Genomic DNA, 22,633 nt, shown 5'->3' on the forward strand with positions numbered 1-22,633 from the left:
GAAATGGTTAAAAATAGCAAGTTTTCTGCACCAGAAGGACTGAAATACACAGCCTTCACCATTGCATCAGCTAAAGGAAATACAGAAAGTAAGTTAATCAGGTTTAAATCAAAGAAAAAAAAAAAAGAAAACCGGCAAACACAAACCAGCAAGCAATCTCATCCAAATCCATACACATGAGGAGTCTGCCGTGACTCCTTCCCCCAACTCTATTTTCATCCTCCTGACCTTCTCCGTTCCAGCCAGAAGGGAATAGGAAAGCTCTAAGAAAGCTATTCCTGTGTTATTTTTAGCAGAGCCAGAAGAAAAGTGACTGGAAATAATCCATGAAAGCGAGCTTTCACCTTGATTTTCAGACTCTGGAGATTTCGATAGCCTTGATAACAATCACAACTTTACCAAAGGCATAGAAAATGCTGAGTGATACCAAGAGCACAAATGGAGCCCGTCCTTTCTTCCCACTTCACATTACAAACCCAGTGAACCATTGATGGAGACCGAGGGAAACTCTTTCCCCCATGAGCCAGTGAACTGGTTGCCACACACCGGAGGGAGACCCAGGCTTGGATTTCAGCACACCAGGCACTTATGCAGCCAGCAAGAAAATTCCACATTACAATCGAAGGCATTCAAAATACACACCAATTTTGGAAGATGCTAATGCCTTGTAGAAGAGGTCACTCTTTCCCAAGCAGGATTAAGAAATAGCCATTCCTACCCCCCCCCCATAACTTGAACGAAATAACATTGCAAATGCATTGCAAAATTAACAACATCAGGAAGAAAAGTCCTTACTCCAGAGTTATTAAAACCCGGTGAGCCCTTCCTCTCCTCCAAAGGAGGGACAAATTAATTGGAAAGAGCTTTGTAGAGATACCTGGCACTGTATAGGGACCTCTGTGCTTCTCTGCCTGCCCCAACCCACCAGCACAAGCAGCTGCTGATGGGGCATGGACCTCAGCTGTGTGTTTTAGAGACCAAAGGAATCAATTAGAGAAGCTGCACTCCCAAGGTGCTGATAATAATAGGAAAACAAGGGCTGATCCCATTAAGTCAATCTTCTCTGGTGGCTGCTGCCATCTGATGTCTCCCTCTTCCCCATCACTGTGGGTTCCCACCCCTCTTCTCGGGCTGCCCGTAGCTGTTACGATCTCAGAGGAAGGCAGAAAGATGTGGGGGACTGGAATATTACGGTCTGGGCTGTGCCTGCTCTGCTGGGCATCAATGCACGGTGCCCATGTCACCCAGCTAGAGCATCCTCATGGGCTGCTCCCCAACATCACGCTGTCAGCTTCATTTTACTGCTCAGGCTTCCTCAAGCCACTGTGGATTTAAACCCGCTTTACTTCTGCTGATCCATTTTGAAGTGACCACAGCAATGAGACCGATTCACTGGCTAGGTTTTTTAAAAAACAAAAAACCAACCAAACAAACAAAAATCTATCGGTTCCCCACGCTTTTTCCACCATCAGCTTTTCTTCTGCTACCAAACACCTCCTTTTCCCTCTGCGGCCAGAGCTGCTAAGAGCATTTCTTCATGGGATGGCCGTCCCTAAGCTCTCATCCAGCTCAGAGGTGGCAAAAACCCTCCAGCCCTGAGCTGAACTTGGCCCAGCCTGGTGCATCCCCATCTCCTCCTGGTTTGGTCCTTGCCCCATGCATGGGGACATCAGGCGTAGCTGCTCTGGACCAGAACGAAGCCCCTTGGAAGGGGACAGCAGCTGCAAACCCCTCCCTTTCCATCAGCCTGGGGAGAAGGAGTTTTCCTCCTGCTCACGCTCTTGACTCGAGGACACCCTCCAAATGCAGCTTTGCTTCCCCAACACCAGGACGGCCACATCAACATCATCCCTTCGTCTCACTTGTTTGTCATTAAGTGCCGCTAATTGGACGTGATGCCATTCGGAGGGGGCGGGAGCGGAGGTGAGCGAGCAGGAGCTGCTCTGCTCCACGTTACAGGGACGGATTAATTGCAGCCGCCGATGAAGATGCGGTGCCAGGGAGGGAGGGAGCCAGTGGCATTGATAAACGACCATCACCCACCGACCCGTGGCATGCTCGCACGGGGAGAGCTATCGATCGGCGATGACTATTCGGATCCCCCCTGCCCCACGTTATTCAGACTTTCTCAGACTGAAGAACACGAGCTGGGGGTTATTGATCCCTTGTAACTGATAAGCTGCTCGCTCACGTTGTTTTAATCAGCCTCACGGAAGGAGGATGAACAAATACCCAGTCCAGAAAGAAGCTTATTACTCCCCAGCACCCACTTTTGGGCCAGAATTGGAGCTCCCCAAAGAGCCATGAACCACATCATGCCTCTCCCCATCCCACCTGACCAGGAGCATCCAGGGCAACTGCATGCAGCAAGAACAGAGGCATTAAAAAACTCCCACTTTGCCGAGTTTTTAAAACATTTTCTTGGATCGAAGAGGCACTGAGAAGTGTTGTCATGGCAGGAGATATTTATTGCTGTCTCAGGAAACGTTTCATTAGTCTTTGGTAAGCGGTAGCAGTGAATTTCAGCCTGTCTGCCCAGCCATAAAGTGGACCATCATCGGGCAGATTACTTCCAGCAGCTGGACTCCGCCGAGGAATGAAGCGTCATCTCCCAGGTCTGAGGACTATTTTATCTGCAAAAACCTGCCCGGGCTCTGCCTGTCCCCCTCGGTGGCAGAGAAGGAGACCCAGACCCCACATACCCCACGGGGAGAGGGGCAGGATTGCTCCCCATGTATTTGCAATAGAGGGAAAAACACTATAAATGCCTCCAACACATTCTTTAAATACTCGCTCCGCTCAGAAGCCTCCAAAATGAGCTCAGCAGGGCTGGATGGAGGTGGAAAAAGCAGAAAGCCAAAGCCACCGGCTGGATGGGACCATCGGTTCCTGCTGGTGGCACAGGGCAGGTCAAACCACATAGTCACTCTGCAACAGAATGGGGAGAAACAACCATTTAATCACACACAACATAACATGTTTGGTTTTTTTTTTTTAATGTGAAAATATCTAAACACTTTCTGAGTCTATGTAAGCTTTCAGCACCTATAATTTCCCATAGCAGCGAGTTCTACTTTTTAACTGGGTGCTGGGTGAAGAGTTTGCCTTTGCCTCTTGCAGCTTCTCTAGATGTTCCTACTCCTGACATCAAGCGTTTCTTGAACTGAGCAATCATTGCTGATTAATTTTTCAGCTCTACGATACAAACTATTTCATATCTAGCCCTGCCTTTATCAATCCTTGCCTTCAGTGGATAATTTTCTAGGCTGCTTCTCATCCATTTTTTATGATGGGAAAACTAGAGCTGCTCACAAATTATTCAAGGTGGGATACACCAGACATTCATTAAGCGGCACAGTAACGTTCCCCATTTCATTCTCTCTTGCCTCCCCATAATTCCTATCATTATATTTGTTTTTTTGGACTACTATGGAGCATGAAGTGTCATATTGACAGATATTTCCAGCATAACTCTCAGATCCCCTTCCTGAGCAGTAATAGCCAGTTCAGAGCCCATCACTGCATGTGTAAAGTTAGAATGATCTTTCCCCTGTGCATTGTTTTTCATTTAGCAGCCTTGAGTTTCATCTGCCATTTTATTATCCACTCACGAAGTATCATAAGGTCCTCTTCCCATTCTTGGAGGTTGGTCGTATTTTAATCTTTTTGGTATTAACTCAGCATTACCAGCAAACATTATTATTTCCTTTTTTTCCCCCTAGATCCACTTGGGCTCCCCAAATTCAGGGAAATGCAGCCAGATTGACGCACAACAAAACGCACGTCAATACTATATCATCAGCAAGTGCGTAAGTGTTTTCTCAAGTCAGTATCCTCCGTAGGGGAGCAGGGTGCAGGTGGGAAAGTCACAGCTACGACCACGCACACTGGCTTTACAGGTAATAAGGTTGTTGAATTTTAGCATGGCTAACGTAAGCTGAAATGAGAAAAAAAGTCGGTAGGGACTGTGTGGCAGTTGTGTGTGCAGGGCAAATAGAAAACGATGCACCAAAGGCTCTGCCTTTGGTTACCAACCTGTCAAGCTCTCCAGTTCCCTAGTTTTCAGAAAAGAGCTGTTTTCTAAACCGTTTTAGCCAATGGGCCATGGACACCTTGCAAAACTGCATACTAAAATGAGCCATGGACACTCCATTAGCCGTTCCTCAAAGCCAAGTGGTAGAAAATAGTTTATTAACTGCTAAAGAACAGTTTCCTTCTATAATGAAGCTTTCTCCAGTATTGAAGAAAAGCCATGTCTTGCTTTTCTCTTCTAATAAATGGCTTCTTTAGAGTTTAATTAACTTCTCCCTGCTCTTCTTTTGTGGCAAAGTGTCACCCTGACCACGAGACAAACTCCGTTTGTTCCTTTATCTAGGAGAGCACTGGCCTGTCAGATAAACTGCTCTGCCTCATTTGCTGGGGCTTTTCTCTTCCCGCTTTGCATATTCCAGGGAGGAAAGCAATAATAACAGAAGGTGATGTTCTTGGGAGGCTGGATACCTTCAGCCTTGCGACTGGGAAGGGGAAACTACTTAAATACAATGTGCTCCTGCATCACTGCCGGGGCTGGGAACAAGGACGCATTTCACGGACCTACCCAGAGCTGGGTCAGTCATTTCACTGGGCTTGAAGACAAACCTGGAGGAAACAATTTTTGCCCTTCCCAGAGTTGAGGATTTTGTATTTTCAGCAGTGCGTGTGTCTCCCTGTGTGTGTGTGTATAAATATATATACACACATATATAGCTCAAAATCAATAAGAGTGAGATTAGGTCACTGTATTCCTGAGAAATGTGCTCCTGATAGCACATAAAACCAAACAGCTTCTGCTCCTTTTCGCTTGCTCTTGTGCTCCAGGAGCAGCTACACATGCCGAGACAGCAGCACAGCCTGGAGAAAGCCAGGCTTGTTTTTCTTCTGCTCTTACAAAAAGGATGCAGAGGCTGAATTTGGGCCAAGTCAAGAGGGACCATCACAAGCTTTGGCTTTCCAGCCAAGCTTAGAGCTCCAGGAGCCATCAGGCAGCAGAAGGCGGGAGCAGTACCTCCATCAGGAGGGACGTAGGAGCCCATGAGTGTCACCTGGAGAGATGGCTGGCCTTTCCATGCAATGCCCAGGCTCTTTCTTAGGAAAAGATGGTGTATTTAGTGTAGTTTTGGAGTCCTGGCAGTAGCCAAGCCTCTGAGCCAAGCCACTTTCATCTCGAGTGGGGCTTTGAGTAAAGACATCCCAGGGCCAGGCTCGTTATACAATAAAGACACACTGGGCTGCAGCTTCTGAACAGGGCCGGTTAATTAATTGTGCCAGGCTGACAGCAGCGAGGGGTTTTTTTGTGTGCTGAAGCTTTCAGACACCAATGCAGTAATGGTCTCCAGTGCGCAGACAGTCTCAGGGGACTTGTCCTTCCTACCCAAACAAAATTAATTAATGGTGGCAATAAATAAACCAAACCAGGCGAATGAGAGCAGCAGAGCCGCCCCGGTGAGGCTGCTGCAAACACACGGTGGGAAGCAGATTGTGTGGGAATGGGACTCATGCTGGGGTGATGGACACCCCGTAGCCAAACACCTGCAAATGTGGGTGGCAGCAGAGCAGCTCTGGCCACACAGTAGGGTTGGGCAACATCAGCACCGAGGTTGTACCAACCATGAGCATCTCAGGACCTGCTCTTCCTCCTCCTCTTCCCTGTGCTGCTCATGTGGAAGACAGCTAACTGAGACACCCACCTGTAAATCAGGGTAGGTGAACTGCTCTACCATGCTTTGGTTTGGGCTGAAATTTTAGCTTGCAGTGCCTATGGGTTGGAGGGAGACTGGTGGAGTTACGGGCTGCACAGACTGCCTGCTGCTGTACTTCATTACTGGGGAAGACAGCTGGTTAGATAAGTCTTCCTGTGAACATAATAGAAAAAATAAAAAGTGGGGAAAGGAGAGCTTTTTCTAGTGCGTGACTGATGAAGGAATAAACCTGTTAAAGGGAAGGCTGATGCTTTTTGAGTACACTGGTGAAACTGGGCTGCAGTGGGAGCATGGGCCAACACAGAGCATCCCAGGGAAAGGAATTAATTCCCCTCTCCTGTCACTACGTGTGGGCTGAACTCAATGGGAATGACGCCTCTGCAGACACAGTCCTGTTTGGTCTGCCCCAGCCCTGCCTTACGGACCCAAGCAGAAGCAAATCCCTTTAATCCAACTGTTTTATCCCACCCACTACACTCCTCAGGGCATAAATAAAAACATTGTGCATGCTTGATACTGATCAAATTAATCCATCACAGAGGCAAGCCCTTGCATGACCCTGGGATTGATCAACAGGACCTGGCACATTCCCGTGCTCGTCCCGTCCCTGCTGTCCCTCTCTGCCAGGGCTGATGGGTCCTACCCGGGCACAAAGCGCCGGGTTAGCAGCCGCTGTCTCCTCAGATCCCCACCCCGAGGTCTAATCACCGGCCTCTCGTATCTCGAACAGTTCTTAGGCGCTCCTAATTGGCACTTGACAAAGTGCCTGCCACATGTTGGTCAATACCAATTAGCATACTTATTAAATGCATGTATTTGTTGGCGGCCTTTATCTAATTACCTCGCGAGTGCATCAGGGAGAGGCTGTGCAAAGGGTGCTGTGGCCAAGAAGCAGCTTCTTCAGGTGGTTTACGTGCAAACTCTGTGAGGCATTAAACCCTGCCAAGCAGCAGGAAAAGGGGCTGCACCAAACCTGCATCTAATGGCCCATATTGGGCGTGGAACCTGTATCTTCAAGGTGCTGAGCACACGACAAACCTCCCTGTGCTGTGCAGGGAGAGTTAACGGGAGGACACCCACCCGCACAGCCCCATTTCCACCCATCCTCAAGGGATGTCCCCAAAAGGGGCTCTCACCTTCCCTTGATCCCCTGTGCACCTCCGCAGCTGTGCTCTGGGTCTCCAGTTGAGTATTGTCACCTCCTTCAGGTTAAATCACTCTGTTCCCTGTGCAGCACCTATTGGGAGATCCAGGGTTACACGACTCAGGCATTTGGGCTTTTCCTTCTGCAGAATTAATTACCTGGGAGCCAGGGAAGAGGAGTAATGAGAGAGGCTGAGACACCTGAAATTACATTTACCAGGCTACACAAGGCTGCTGCTTTTTATTTCTTTCCGTTTTTTTTTTTTTTTTTCTGCATATCACACCAGAGGCTGAGCCTAGCCGGTGGGTACCACTGTTATCAGACAGCAGGCAGAGTCGAGAGTTGATACAACGTTCATACCCAGGAACCAAAACAGACCCTGTGCACTGTTTTAATTTAATGCTCATGAAAGTCTCCAATTCTGTTGTTTTTTTTTTTTTTCCCCCTCTCCTCTTTGAAACTGGTATAGCAGAGTGAGGATGGGGGAAGCTTCTCACCCTGTTACATCAGGGCTGGCATGGAAGGACTTTTCCCTTTTCGAGGGAGAAGAGGACTCTTCTGGGCGATGGAGAAAATGCCATTTTTACACAGGAAAATGAGAGAGGACAGAGGGTGCTGCAAGCTATTAATACAACAGACCCAACCCAGAGTAGAATAAGGGGCTAGGAGAAAAGTTAAGAAAAGTCACAGCCCTATTGCAGGCCAGCAACCAGCTCTACTCACCATTTTGCCTTTTCTGTCCATCCTTGACACTTTTTTCCCCTTCATTTCCCTTGCTCTGGTGGGCTGTGTCACTCCGCTGTCACTTGAGCTGGCCCAGGACGGATGGAGCGCGTCTAAGTCTTCCTTAAGGCTGAACCTACTACATATCATATGCAAGCAGCGCTCCGAGTAACTAATCTTTCATGCATGCCTATTAAGTAAAAAATTAAAAGAAAATTACACGGGGAAGTCAGCAGCAAAGTAGGAGGGGGCAGGTTGTAATTACATGGCTATTAATTGGCGTAAAGTTACGGTTTAATGCTCTCTGGCCCATGGTGGTATTTCCTAAAGAAATTTTCTCTCTGTTAGTTTTGGATGAGAACTGGGATTCTCTCTGGAAGCTCTGAATCTGCCCAGAGAGGTGAGTTTCAGCTTCAGACCCCTAGAAGGTTTTTGTCCTCGTGCACCGCCAGACAAAAAGAAGGGGCTGTTTTTATTACAGATTCATCTACCTGAGGTGGAGGGTGGGGAGAGCCAAGTTTTACCATTAGAGGATGATAAGGAAGTGATGATCCTTTTGAGATTTTTCAGTCCGCTAAATACAAAATTAAGGAATAGAATACCCAAGTTTCTGTTCCGTAGGAAGCATGGTCTTCCCTTCTAAGGGGTCCCATGGGCAGCTGGGAAGACACCAGAGCAACAGGCAAATCCACTGTGCTATTACAAACTGGGGGGACAAGAGAGGAGAAGATGAACATTTTTAGATTTTTTTTTTTTTTTTTTGCTAAAATATTTCCACGGATAAACCAAAGTGAGTTCAGGAGGAGGGAAAAAAAATAAAACACAGAGAAAGAAAAAAAGAAAAGAGGGATTTTATTCAGTCCACAGCTTGGAAGCTCATGGCAAGAAATTCTCCCTTCATGCCGTGGCTCTCCACAGACAGCATTAACGTGGAGCTACATGCCTTTTGAAAAGCAAAGCTTGCACTATGGCCAATTTCAAGCATTTCAAACCTGTAAGATTTTTTTTAAACACCCTGGTTTTCTCTCTGTCTGCCTCTCTCATTTCTGAACTCTTTTAGAGCAAACTTCTCTGTGCTAGAACGAGGACTAGGAGGCTTCACAGTCACCTGGCTCCAGCAGCCAGAAGGGTGAGAAAATAAGGATATTATGAAACTTTAGAGAAAATTCCCAGCTGTGGAGGCTCAGCACGCTGCTCTGGAAAGACTTTTCCTTGCCACGCACACCTAACCCAGAGGAGACGTTCCCATAGCAGAAGAACTTCAACATGTGATCACTAAACCCACTTCCTAAGCAAAGGAATAGCTTTTAATTTTTTTTTTTTTTTTTAATCCACACCTAGGTTTACTAGTTGCTTCTTCCCTAAGGTCTTGTTCCTCACCAAGCAGCTGAGGAGACGGGATGGGGTCAGCACGGGGAGATGAGACTGGTCCCACCGTCAGAGGTACCACCAGCTTCCAGCAGCTCCAGCACGCTGCCAAGGGCTGTATTCACCCCAGATGGGGATGTGCCGGTAGATTCGGAGCCTGCCAGCTCTGAAAAACTCCGCAAACACCCAGCATCCTCCTCCTCCTCCATAGGTGCACAAGCATCTGCTGCTGAACAGACGGCAAGAGCGGATAAGATGCGATGGGAGGGCGAGCGGGGGAATACAGCATCAGTACAGCCTCTGAGTGGGAAAAAGGCCACGGGGCTCCCTGTGAAGAGCAAAAAAAAAAGCCCCCCCGGCAGGCAGGGCTGAGTCACACCCCCCGCTTTGCCCCAGCAGAAGTGACAGGGTGGTACCAACACCGCTTTAATCAGCTGGGCGGCTGCTGAGCTGGAAGAGAGTCTGTGTAAAATCAATGTGCTGTTAGAGAAACCACCGAGGGCTGCCCGTTGATACGCGGAAAAGACACCACTGCCTGCGAGAACCCCAACCAGCAACCTGCTGGTACTGACAGGAGAAGTGGCAGGCTTCAAAAATCAGCATCTTGTTCTTCCCGCCTCCCCCTCCCGAGTAAATTAACCCCAAATCTCTTTGTTTACCCTCATCCCTAACAAGCTCTCGTGGCTCACAGAAATGGCATTCCAGGCTCTGTCCTGATCAGGCAAGAGCCTTTGTTCCTTTTCATCCTGGGAAAAGGAAGGGGTTTAGATAATCTCAGAATGCCAGAAAGCAATTTATTTTGACCTAGACTGTTTCTGCAATGTCATCGCTTGGCTTCAGCATGGGGCGAAGCTTCGTTAGCCAGCATTTATGCAATACCACAGCGCTCAGATGGCGCTTCATGTCCTGGACACTGTGCAGGACCAGCGATGAACAGCTGGTCCCCATGACCCGAAGCATCTTGACCCCAGTAAGGGACAAGGCCATGGCCCGTGGCTGCTCAGCACCCAAGCAGCATCCTCCAAAGGTCCCAGCTGCAAGAGAGATGGACTCATCAGGCAGGAGCATGAGGTTGCTCAGGGGGTGTTGCACACCCCAAGTCCCTGATGCAGACGTGGAAGAGACTCAGGAGACGACCCCCTCCTGTCCCCCTTATCCCAAGGCAGTACCAGCTCTACCCCAACGATCCAGAAGGAGCATTTGGTCCTTCTCTCCTCCCCTGGAAAAAGAGATTTGCAGCGATGGATTCTCCCTGCTCTTCCTTCCTCTTCCTAAGCCCCTGGGTGAGCTCAGCTCTTTGCCTTCAAGATGTTTTTTGGCAGCCTCAAGCCTGGAAACTTTCTTTAGGGAGGAAAAGCGAAAGCAGAGAACATCGCATAGCCACGCAGCTAATAGCAGGAAACAACACCAGATGCTGCAAGACTCTCTCAAGAACAGCAAGAGCTGGCAGCACAGTGCCCAGCAGACAAGAGCCCATGTCTCTTCCAGCTCCATTGGCCACCAAAATCCACCTACTAATGTGGCATGAACCTCGCTGCAAACACACCAAGTTATCTGAGACCAGCATCGCTGCAAACCGGGCCAGGAGCATGGCCTCACCAAAAATCAGCTGTCTATGGTGTGAACCCCCTTTTGCCAGACCCCAAATAACTCCCCCATTGCACAGCTCAGACTTTTAGCTCTGCCCTACTTGGGCTGCTCAGGGATAGTGATAACTCATCTCTCTGCCAACAGGGAATATTTTAAAATCCCTTCCTCCCTGCAGGCAGGCAGAAGTCTCCTCTGTTCTTTCCAGGCAGATTCCTCTTTAATTATTATTATTATTGTTGTTTTTCTCTAGATGAGGAGTTTAAATCCCAAATCCTCCTGCCTCCTTTTGGGGTGGGGGAATGACATTTGAGCAGCAACCCCCAAGAACGACTTGGAACGGCTTGTTGCAGGCGGGCAGAAAGAAGAGCTGAAAGTTTGTGCACCCACACTTTTGATGCAGAGCATAAAGCGAGGCTTGTCTTCCCTTTCCCCAAAGCTACATAAAAATAAAAACAGGCTCTTTCATTCCCTTGGCAGCCAGCAGCACGTCCTGCAGAGCAACCTTGTGTCCCAAGACTCTTCCACTGGGCTGGCAAAAAGAGAAGAGGAGCACAGCCCGTTTCCTGGCTGGCTCCCACCGAGCCTCATTTCACCCTGTGTACTTCCCAGCAGGACATCGATGTGGACAGGCATCTGGAAAGCCTGCAAGAGTTTCATCAATGCTTTGTTTTGTTCTGTACTTTCCATGCTCGGGGTATGATTAACATGCTGGTTTGGGTTGTGCAACAGCTTTGAAGAGTGAGGAGATGGGCCACCAAAGACCCGCCGAAATCCCTGCGGTTCCTGCCACCGCTGAAGACCCATGCTGGATATATTACAGAAAGTCAGCAGAAAGCAAATAAACAGGCAGACAGGATAAACAGGCTCTACAGCCCTGTGTTCCCTGAGAAAAGTATGATTTTTGGGGTTTTTTTCCCCTCTAATACCCATCACTTTGTCAGCAAGCCTGTGTGCACAAGGGCATCTTTTGTCTCCCAGGCTTGCAGACCCAATCCACTGATAAACAAAGTGCTTGCTGAGCCCTAGGTCCCACAGAGAGACGACTTTACTCCGGATGAAAAGCCTAAGCCTGAGCCACAGAGATCGGCCACCCTGCCAGGCGGTTTTATCCCTCTCTGCAGCCCACGCTGCTAAAGCCTGGCCACCATCAGACCCCTACAAACTGCACGGCCAATGTCCCATGTCCCGAGGTGACTAAGCTCACGTGCCGCAAACAAGATGCCAGCCCTGCGCCCACACTTGGAGATCCGGCCACCTACTCTTGATGCGCAGAAAACACGACAGAGAAATGTTCTGAGACCCCTGGGATAAAAAGCACAAGGGTAGAGGAGGTCTTACCCAGGGGCTACGGCTATTTCCCCCTTTAAAGACCTGTCTGTGGAGTAACTAAAGCTCCTGTTTCTAAGCCGCTTGGTATTTTAATTGATTTTCTGCACTGGCTGCCCACAGTCTAGTCGTTCAAATCCGACATTTATCTTGCAAGCCTCAAACAAGCGGCAAGGGAAAGCAACCTGCCCTGCACCTTCCCGCCAGTCCATCACGGTCTAGACTGGTTTGCACTGGGGATGCTCTTGATCAGGCCACCGGGATGCAGAAACAATGCCCTGACCTCCACTGGCTAGCAAGTCAGGGCAAAAGAGCTTCCCGAACTCATCTTGTACCTGGTTGTTTTGAGTGTTTTTTTCTCATGGGAACTTTCTCTGGGTTTTCCAGTTTTCACAGAAGAGGAGGAGATTATTAATTCTGCATGGTCAGATTCTTGTCAAGAGAAAATTGGGAGCGTGAAAACAAGGACTGATGTTTTCAAATTAATTTCTGGTTTTTTTCCTTTCTGGTTTCAGATGCTGTCAAGTACCTGAAGAAGCAAATTTGGCAACGCAAACATCCCCACAGCAAAAGGCATTCCTCCAGCAAAGTGAGATGAAGAGCTTGTTCTGTGCGAGACGCTGTGAAATGGATCTTCTCTCAGTAGGCGGCTCCTCACACTACATTTTTGTGGAAGGAGTAAGGGTCCTTCTTGTTCATCATCTTCCAAGATCAGATTTTCTTTCCAGTGATGTGTTTTCACAATTCCATCTCTCCCTTCTTCTTTATTCCTTGGGGACCCATCAGACGTCAGGATACATGTCGACACAGGTCACCGTGGCCAGTTGTTTTTGAAACAACAACATTCCTGCTTCATTTAATTTAGCATTTGAAACTCGCGCAGCTCCCAGCAGGAGGCTCGATCAAAATGATGAACGGCTCCGTGCTGCCTCCCTCGCCTGCTGTGCGCCGAGAGCTGCGGCAGCACGAGCCTGCCCCGATCCTCCAAACCCTACCGAGGATGTTGCAAGGACCCGGGCAGGACCACCAGCCTCCCAGCACTTCCACCCAGACATCCCCATGAGTTACCTTCAAAGTGTCCCGTCTTCAGGATAAACCTAAATGAAACCCCTGGTTGAGCGTTGCGGAGTCTGCGGGAGGCTGGGAATACAGCTTGCACCGAAATTCAGAAGGGTTGGAAAAGCTTTTTAATAAAATCCTAAGTCCATCCCAAACTACTATTGGCAAAATAAAAATCTGGGACCTGCTGGGTAGGTTTTGTTTGTTTGCTTGTTCTTTTTAGTCTTCTTTTACCAGGACCCCAGAGCTGATGACAAATGTGTATAATAAGCCAAGCTTTAGAGTGGGGGAAAATAAAAAAAAAAAAAAAAAAAAAAAAATCAAGCTCTTACAACTTGGTAAAAATTACTGACAGTGGGATAAAGAGTCCTAAATCTGCAGAGTAACTGCAGGAGGTCACTTCTACAAATCCAGACACAAATGCTTTCCCCCAGCAAGTGAAAAAAAAAACCCACAAACCCACAAACCCAATGCATTGTCTTTCCAAAATGTTTTTTCTGGCCTTGAATTTGCTCATGCTTGTAGCCTGTATCTGGGAGAAGCCTTCATGCACAGCCTCTAGCCAAGTTCTCCAGAAGGCAAGGAAAAAAACCAGCTTCCTAGGTTGAAAGTTGCTTAAAGTTGGGAGCTTCCTTGCTTGAGAGATGCCTTTCTCTATGCTATAGACACACTGAGGCTCCAGCCTCCTCTAGGAATTTGAGAATAACCCACGCATATAATAGGTGCACATTTAGTATGAAAGGAAGATGCTTCACAGAGCACAAATATTAAACCGGAAAACATACCAAGAGACATTTCCTGGGAAAAAGCTGAGCAGGGAGCTCACAGGAGCTGCTGCTATGTCTGATGGAGAAATAAAAGCGAGGAGGAGGCTTTACATGAGAATTTTGCCTGGTCTTCCTAGAGATGCCAGGAAAAAGGGTCAGTGGAGGACCCTTCTCTGCTGTCAGCTTGCAGACACGGCTCTCTGGGCATCCCTCTAAAATCATTGGCTTTGCAGGGAAAAACCAGGGGATGGTCAGGTAAGATGAGCTTTGTGAGGCAAAGCATCACAAGAACTTACATGTTTTGGTGATGATACTGTCACTGCATGCATGTGCCATAGGAACATCAGTACAGCTCCTTGGTGTCATATCCAAGCTCCATCCAACACGCCTTCTCCCTCAGCTGTGCTCATCAGCAGAAATTGTGGGAAAGAATACAAAAATATAGCAAGCAAAGAGCATTATTCCCCTAACCTTACCTTCCCAGCTGTCTGCCGTTTCCATACTCTGAACTAGAGGCTACATTTCAATTTCTGAATTTAATATCCCATGACAGACCCTTGCCCAATCATTGTCAGAGCCCACTAACAATTTGGGTCTCCGAAACAACTAGTACAAAGTTGTTTGACAATTCAGTCCTCCTATCTGCATGGCAGTACTTGCTTTAGTTTCTAAAATACATGAGTGGTAAACCCAGGTGAGGAGCAGCAATGTGGGTAAATCCACATGGAACGCCCCTCCTGGGCAAGAGTGAGGCCTTTGCCAAACTGACTTTACTCAGTCACTTAAAGAGGGTTTACCAATTCCCATCTGGTTGTGCCAAAGCGTGGTGTTACACATCACTTCGTACCTTGGGTGGGCAACAGCAAGTTTAAAAGTACTGATGGACTAGCTGTGTAATCACACTAGGACAGTTTAGGGGTCATCATTGCCCAGCAGCTTGCTCTTTTTGTCCCATTTATCTTTTCCAACCCCCTCATCTTTTCTAGAAAGAAGCCCAACTCTTCCACTAACACAAAGCCTTTGTCTCTCTTCAGCAAGTGGGAATTTGGGAAGAGAGCACCAAAACAATTGAAAGTTTATTCTTCCAGTGAACGTGGGACTCCAGCAAACAATTTTTAACTTTTTTTTTTTCCTTTCAAAAGCAAAGACCAGCTCAGGATCTCCTATATCCTTATCTCTCTGCCTGCTCAACAACTGGAAGAAGCTGAGAGACTTATTTGGCTTCTAGAGCACCACGTTCCTGCTTATCTCCTTTCTACTTCTGTTCTTTACATTCCCAGGCAACCCGGTAAGGAGAGCTGCGTTTCCCTGCTGCAACCATGAGAACAAAAGTTTGAGGCTCTTAAGCCACTTATCTGGAGCAAACTGCTCCAGCTCAGGTGTTTTGGCTGATCCTGGGCATTTTTCAGAGAGGCAAATCTGAGCCCTTGGGTATCTATTAGAGTATCTTTACCTAGTTGGCCTCGGTTTTGAAGGCCTGCGAGGTCTCAGAAAGCCTACAGAGAAATTTAACCCTTGCCATTAACCACATTGGAAAACAGGGCTGCTAAAATGGAGGCATTCATCCTGCGTGGACTGACCCATCTCTGTTCCTTCTGTAGCACAGTTAACTAATACAACACAAAGGATTCTCCCTAGCCACAAAGAAGAGAAAACTCACTCCCCAACATCATCATTGCAGGCTGCCTGCCTTCTTCCACGCTCTCCCCTCACACCAACTAGCAAATACAGTACTCGAGTACTTACATAAGATGCTTTAAATTAAATACAACAAGCAAATGACTCAGGAAAAGCACAGCTACACTCCACACAGGCTGTCTTTACAGCCATAAAGAACACAGGCTTGTTTCTTCTTGCTATAAGAGATGAGATGCTGTAGAACAAGCCATGCAGCCCACATAAATACATCAAGCAAAGTGGTTCCCACCAATGGGCTGGGTGTTTGTCATCTCAGGTGCGGGGCTTTTAGCTGAATTCATCCGTAGGTGATGAAAAGGTCACAGAGGCAGCTGGAGTCTTTATTTTCTTATTATAAAGGCTGATATAAAAATACATTAGTAATACATTCCTGACAGGTGTTCCTATATATGGAGCCTTAGATAGCAGCGACGGTGAGTTATGGCCCTATAATTCCTTCGTGGGGTCCCAGGCATATCCCGAGTTTTACCTGATGCCTGAGAAGCTCAGTATAAGCACAGCCCAATCTCCCAGTAAGCTGGGCTTACAAGGGACAAAGTTGGGGGAAAAGGAATTTCCCCCCTCCCTCCAGCCTTCCTCACTCTTCTGTTCTGATATATTCCTTTGAACTTCTATTTCAATAAAATAACCTCCCTTGGAAGACGCTGGCATTTATTTCCCCTCTCGGGCACACGGTGACCTGGCAAAGCATCCTGGATCACGCAAGGTTGGTCATATGGACCAAACCAGTGCAAACCAGTGGAAAAGCCACCGGGAGGTTCAGTGGAGATCCGGGCTGGAATAAGTGGTCGGCTGTGAGAGCAAATGAGAGAGAGAAGCTGGGTTTTTTGTTGCTTGCGGTGGGAAGGAAACCCAAGATGCTGGGGGACAGCTTGGCAGGGAGCTGGATTGAGAAAGGGGACAGAGGGAAATTTCGCACCAACGATGCTCACCAGGGCTTTGCAAATGCCACGCTGGCCTTTTCAGCTGGCAAAGGGAAAGGAGCTTTCGCACCTAGGAGGCTTATTTCAAAAGCTGTCTCTAAAGGCACTTGCACAATTAGGAGGCTGGCCTGAAAGGGAGCGACTTCTCTATCTTCTCCAGCTGAGATTTTTTCCTCATACAGCACTTTGGTCAGTGAAAAGTGTTATTTTCCAACTCTGGTGTGCATCAAAGATGAAGCTGAAAAATAAAATGAGCTGAAGAGGCTCCATGCTCCCCCACACCCCTTCTTTTAATAAAGCTACTGAATATCACATTCTCAGTGTAAATTAACCTAAGCTTTGCTCCCAATTATTATTTCACTTTCCTACGTACAGAAGCAGAAAGGGGCTTGACAAATGAACCCAGCTCTGCCGTTAAGCTGTGCTTCCACTTTTGCGAAGTTCGTCTGTAGCCTTATTTCTCAGAGAAACCCTCTTTCACACAAATCACGGGCTGTGTATCCTCAGGCCTTTTTACAGCACTTAGGACTCCAGGCCAGGGATTTTTCCACCTTTTGATTTGTGGAGCTTTAAGGATTTTTCCCCTGGGGTGAATTCAGACCTGTTGGTAACAGGCTTGCTTTCCTCAGTCCCCCTCCCCAGGCCTCTAGAAACATGGGGGCATGCAAGCCACGCACAGAAAAAAAGAATACTTGTGCTAGAAATCCTGCCTTCTCCTCTCCATTGCAGTGGAAAAGCAATGCTGCTGCTGAAGAGCAGGTTATTTGGGGACCTGCTTGTTACCACTTGGTCCTGAACATGGTGATGAAATGAAAAATGGAAATGGGGAAGGAAAGAGGAAAGGAAAGAGGAAAGGAAAGAGGAAAGGAAAGAGGAAAGGAAAGAGGAAAGGAAAGAGGAAAGGAAAGAGGAAAGGAAAGAGGAAAGGAAAGAGGAAAGGAAAGAGGAAAGGAAAGAGGAAAGGAAAGAGGAAAGGAAAGAGGAAAGGAAAGAGGAAAGGAAAGAGGAAAGGAAAGAGGAAAGGAAAGAGGAAAGGAAAGAGGAAAGGAAAGAGGAAAGGAAAGAGGAAAGGTTTTGCAGCCCAGCCTGAGGTTTAGGTCAGAAGAGGCTGTTGAGATCCATGAGGCTGAACTCCCTGCCTGGCATATTTGCCACACAAGCTGGGATCTGTACTCGGAACATCCACGATCTGCTCCTTCCATTTGCAGTCACTGTATGGGGCAAGACAGGGGGCTGATTGTATCTGCTCAGAGTGGATTGTAGGGCTGCAGCACTGCAGAAAGACTCCTTGGAATAAAATAAAGAATAGGGCAAATAGAAGTACAACATCATGGCAATTTAGTCCCACCATCCTGAAAGGCTGATACACAAGTGAATTAGCCAATGTACCATGTCTTCCGCAGGTCAGGTTTAATGCTGAGCCAGATATCTCCTCTGTTCAGGTGAGGAAGGAAAGAAGGGAGGGAGTTGCAGGGATGGCGGTTGGTCCCTTGCCTAGAACAGAGGCTTTAATAGCAAAAATCATGGCAGCAGCTGGGTGCTGTTAGTTGGAAAAACAACAAATCGAACCTTTCCTAACTTCTTCCTATGGAGGAAAAAAAAAAAAAAAGTCTGGGTTCTCCCTTCTCCATCCACACTCTTTACTGAACTCTGTGTGACTTAGGGTGTCCTTTATGGAGACACTGAGGAGTGTGAAGATGACTATGGACCTAAGGAAAACAGATAGTGACTCTTGGACACCTTATCGCTCCCTATGCCGGGAATATTTTACCTCTTTCTAAGGGGCGTTTTGCAAATTATATGGCTCACATCCATTTAAGCATGGGGAGAAAGCAGACAATAGCTCAGCTGCGTCCGCAGGAGCCACGAAGCAGCGATATCTGTCTCTTCTCAGCAGAGGAAGCATTATTGACCACCACCAGTGTTGTGAAGCTATCACAGAAACATGGCACAGGCACGTTCTGATCCCTCTTTGGAGATACCCATCTCCAGGAGGATGTTTGCAACTCACCTGCGGGTGGTAGATACGGTATTCGCCTCACAAGTGATTAGCTGCTCCAAAGAGAGCACAGCGGGGTCAGTTCAAGCTCAGAAATTGGTTTAAAACATTTTTCAACCTCAGCTCCAGCAGGGAGCAAGTCTTAAATCTCTGGTGATTTGCCAAAAGGCTTATTTCTGACTTCTAATCAGGCGAACAAGAATGTAAAAGAGTGACACAAGCACTTGATGGTGCAGGGACACCTCTCTCGGTGGAAAGATTTCTTCTTCTGAACAGCATATGTCTTGCCCTGCTGCCACTTGGCTATTATATGAGACATCACCACATTTGCAAAAATAGCATTCAGACCTCATCAAAAGTGGTTTATGTTTAAAGATGAAAACATCCTGGTAATAAATAGGCAGAACTTGCAGCCTATCTGAATAAATCGGTGTTATTTGAGAGCTGCTTAAGAATAAACTTCAGGGAAGCACAAAGATGCCACTGTTTATCAAAATAGGACTCTATTCATAACGCATCCTAAAGGATCCTCACGTCCTTCAACCAGGCCCAAACAAAACATGGCATTAGAGGCTTGGTCGGACTCCTATTAAAAGCATTTTTTTTTCCACTGACTTTTGCAGAGCTTGGATCAGACACAAAAAGGGAGTGCAGTGTCAATAGAGTACCTGTTCTTCAGACCACAGGACCTCATTAGCTGGGCAGCGTGAATAATAGGTCTCCTGGTTCACCACTACAACTGAAAAATCACCCCCCAAAAACAATGGTTTGGAGGTCAACAAATTCATTTCAAGCTGAACAAAAATGCTTTGTTTTACCCAAAATGCCTAGTTCAGTTTCTGGTTCCAGTTGATTCTTTTTAAAAAAAAAAAAAAAAAAAGTTCAGAGTTTTAACTGAAGAAATGAAAACACAAGTTACTTTCTTCACTGGCACCCTATTTCCAAATGCAGACCTAAAGCCTGGAAAAAACCCCACCCAACCTGCTCTCCTTACCACTGTAGTGGTTGGGAAACGTGCTTAGAAGCCAAGATGCTCTCGTGCTAAAGCTCCACGGGTTTGCACGCCGGGACGTGGCCACCATCCGTGGCCCACAGATGATGGAGCTGATGGTGACTCAGCACTGAGATACTGCTGCTTTCCAGCTGAGCATTTTAAGGCAACTTGGGATGTGTCCAAGAGGTTGTTTATAGGTGGTTCGGATATTTATGGGGAAGGGGCAAGGTGGTTCCCATTTTGGCTAAGTCAAGCTCTTCCATTCCCTGATAGCAGCGACGGTCACCCGCTCTACTACATGTCTGGCAGAATAGGAATAATCCAAATAATCCTCCCTCCTCTAACACACTGGTTTTATGAGCTTCAACAGATGTTTCAGACCACACATTACCCTGCTCTGCCACTGCCAGAATGAAGTGAGGAACATCATGACGGGGGGGCTGACGGCACGGTATGAATTTTGTCTGGCCGATCATCACAGTCAAAGCTGGAGCCCAGCCAGGACAAGTGGCTAATACCTTCTCCTCCTGTTCCAGCCAACCGTCCCAGGAGATCATTACAGACGGCACGTGACCAACAGCAATAATTAATCACGAAAAGTTGTTATTTCTCAAAGCCAATTCATGGTATGCCTCCTTCATGGATGTGACAGCAATCAGTAACAACACTGGTAATTAAAGTTAGGTTAGACCCTCTGACTAACAAGAGAACATTCACTGATTATCGCATATCTGTATCAAGTCCTACCAGATTTTCTTTACTTAGCCAAAAACTATTCACATACCAGGAGGAACAGGCAGTCCAGACTACTTTAAGTATCTGAACTGGCTACCAAGCTCCTGACAGCCCTTCAGAGGGGACAGGGATTTGGGGAAGGAGGTATCACTAGTGCCTTGTACCCAGCAGTGCCAGGGCCTTCACAAGCCATCCCTACGAGTGTCACCATGGCCCAATTCAGTAACCGTCCCTGGATTTCCATATGTAAATATAGTAAGAAGAGGACTGCGGAGGGAAGATTTGTCTTGACTAGGAGATTAGTTTTAGATCAAATTTGGCTAATGTGGGAAATGCTGCTGGCAAGGACACGACTGCTTCAATTAGCTCAGGAGTGTTCTTCTGCATCTCTACTCCTGGGCCAGGCATCGCTGGCAAAGAGAAGCTGGAGAGATGCTGAAGCTCTGAAGCAGCCCTTGCTTGCAAAAAAAGGTGTTTTCACATTGAGCCTGCAGACCTCAATAGAGCATTTCTGCCCCGTGCCTGTGCATTTCCCATACACTGTGTTCCCACACCTCCTCTCTGAACTCTGCTCGTCTTTGCTGCCCGAGCTGTGAGCATCTCCGGGGAGCTGGATGCACGTGGTGCTGGCACAAGGGCACTGGGACAGGAGAGAAGAGGTTGCACAGGCTGGAGCAGAGAAACCCACTGCCAGCACCCTTTGCAGTCTTCTCAGCATCCTCCATCAACCCGGCCAGGATATTCGGCGAGCCATCAAAAATACCAGATTTTTCTCCGGAAATTAAAAATAATTACATGTCAATAGGACGTCTGCTCTTAAGGGAAGAAGAAAGAGGCAGGAGTAAGTCATCGGCATCAGCCCGCTCTCAGAGAGAAGAAACCTGAGTCGGAATGACTTTGTGCGTTAACTGTTAGCGCAAGGTCGCTTGGCTGCCTGGAGTGCTGAGAGACGCAAGATTCATCCAGGTAGCTTCAATATTCCATCAAGCCTTTAATCACCTGCCTGGGTGTCCTTGCAGAGGAAGGGGCAGCCGCCACTTGTATTTTGGGGGTGCAATGCAAGGGACACCCACAGGCCTGGCTTGCAGCTGGGAATTGCGCTCAGCATCGCACCTCCAAACACTTCTGGGGGATTAATGCAGATCCTCTTCCTTCAACACCCTGGCATGAGACACAAGCCAAAGCACTTTCTTTGCTATATTATAGCCTGACTCCTGACAGTTCCTGCTCACCCAAGGCTCCTTTCCATCACCTGTCTCCTCCAGATGCCCAACACCTCGGCATCAAAAGCCTCTTCGGCCTTGGAGGGTTTCTCTGCTGAAAGCTCCCTAGTTCAAGCAAATCCAAAGACCTTCCATGGAACACCAGCAGGATTTCCAAGATGGGATGATGAGTCGGTTTTGTGCTGAGATAGAAAGACTTCCTGGCTAGGATGACCCCCAGGATCCTCATATCCTCAGCATGTGCTCAACCTGCTCTTCCATTTGGCTAGGCAAATGTTCCCACGGCATAATGGGAGGCTCTTGGGCCACCAGTGGTAGCCTCAAAACTTTATTTCAAAGTCTGAGGGACTTAAAGGGATGAAGCTAAGGCAGGGACTGTCTGTTGGTTCAACACATGCTGACTACACCCTGAAGTATGGGACTTTTAGACTTGATTGGGAGTGTTACAATAGTGCCTTTGTGCCATTTGAAAGGGAATCAAAGAAAACATTCATAAATGGCCCATGTTAAAGATGGATCCATTTATTTTTTCCCCATCAAATTTCCATTCTTTCCCTTTGCTGCATTTGCTAATTATCCAGTACGCATTTGCTTAAAGAAAGCATTTTTCCAGCCTTCGCAATCCATCTTCCTATCCTAATGGATCTTGTGGTAAAGTCATTATGGAGACTTTATGAAATCACAGTTATTTCCATGACAACAGTGATGTAATAAAGGTGGGATTATGACATTACTGCAAGATCAAGCTGAAGGACAGGATGGATTTGTTTACCCCTGATAGGGCAAGGAAGAGACTTCATTCATTCAACATTTCTAAAAGTGCCTTAAGGTCTGCTAATGGAAGATACATTTTATATCTGATATTTTCCTGTTCTTTCATTACTTTTTTTTTTTTAACAGTTATTTTTTAGAGCTCTTTTTCAAGCGCACGTAGTTTAATAAGTTTCAGAGGAGGATCCATGCTGAGGATATATTCACCCACCTCTGTGAAACAAAAGACCATCCCTGCAAATCACACAGCTCTCGCCTTTCCTGAAAGGCAGCGATGCCCACTGGGGAAGGGTTTTCCACCAGTGTTTAAAGGACTGCCAGGATGGACTTTCCCCTTTCAAGGATGGCTGATCTAAGCTGCTTCCTCTTCAAATGTTTTAATAAAGAAATCACCTGCCACCGGATCACAGCATGAATTGGTTACCCATGAAATTAGGTTTGAAAATGGCATTAAACCCCTCTTCTCTCCTTAATGGAAACATAACCAGCCTGGGTCTAGCCACTAAATTCCAAGCCAAAAAACATTTGTCTCTCAAACACAGACACACTAGTAAAGTCACTCTAGAACTGATTTT

At 47.2% G+C, this 22,633-nt stretch overlaps 1 long non-coding RNA gene across 1 annotated transcript in view; it reads right to left on the minus strand.

Moving 5' to 3' along the window:
• Positions 1-2,482: 2,482 nt before the first annotated feature.
• Positions 2,483-22,633, minus strand: part of LOC135991007 (uncharacterized) — an 82,933-nt gene continuing 62,782 nt past the window's right edge. Inside the window, exons 5-9 of the long non-coding RNA XR_010606472.1 lie at positions 14,012-14,115; positions 8,208-8,311; positions 7,606-7,795; positions 6,875-6,975; positions 2,483-2,928 (exon numbers count right to left, since the gene is read on the minus strand). This is a non-coding gene — a long non-coding RNA (uncharacterized LOC135991007). The remainder of the gene's footprint in view (positions 2,929-6,874; positions 6,976-7,605; positions 7,796-8,207; positions 8,312-14,011; positions 14,116-22,633) is intronic.

This window comes from Caloenas nicobarica, chromosome 7 (assembly GCF_036013445.1).
Source record: "Caloenas nicobarica isolate bCalNic1 chromosome 7, bCalNic1.hap1, whole genome shotgun sequence".
NCBI classification, from domain to species: Eukaryota; Metazoa; Chordata; class Aves; order Columbiformes; family Columbidae; genus Caloenas; species Caloenas nicobarica.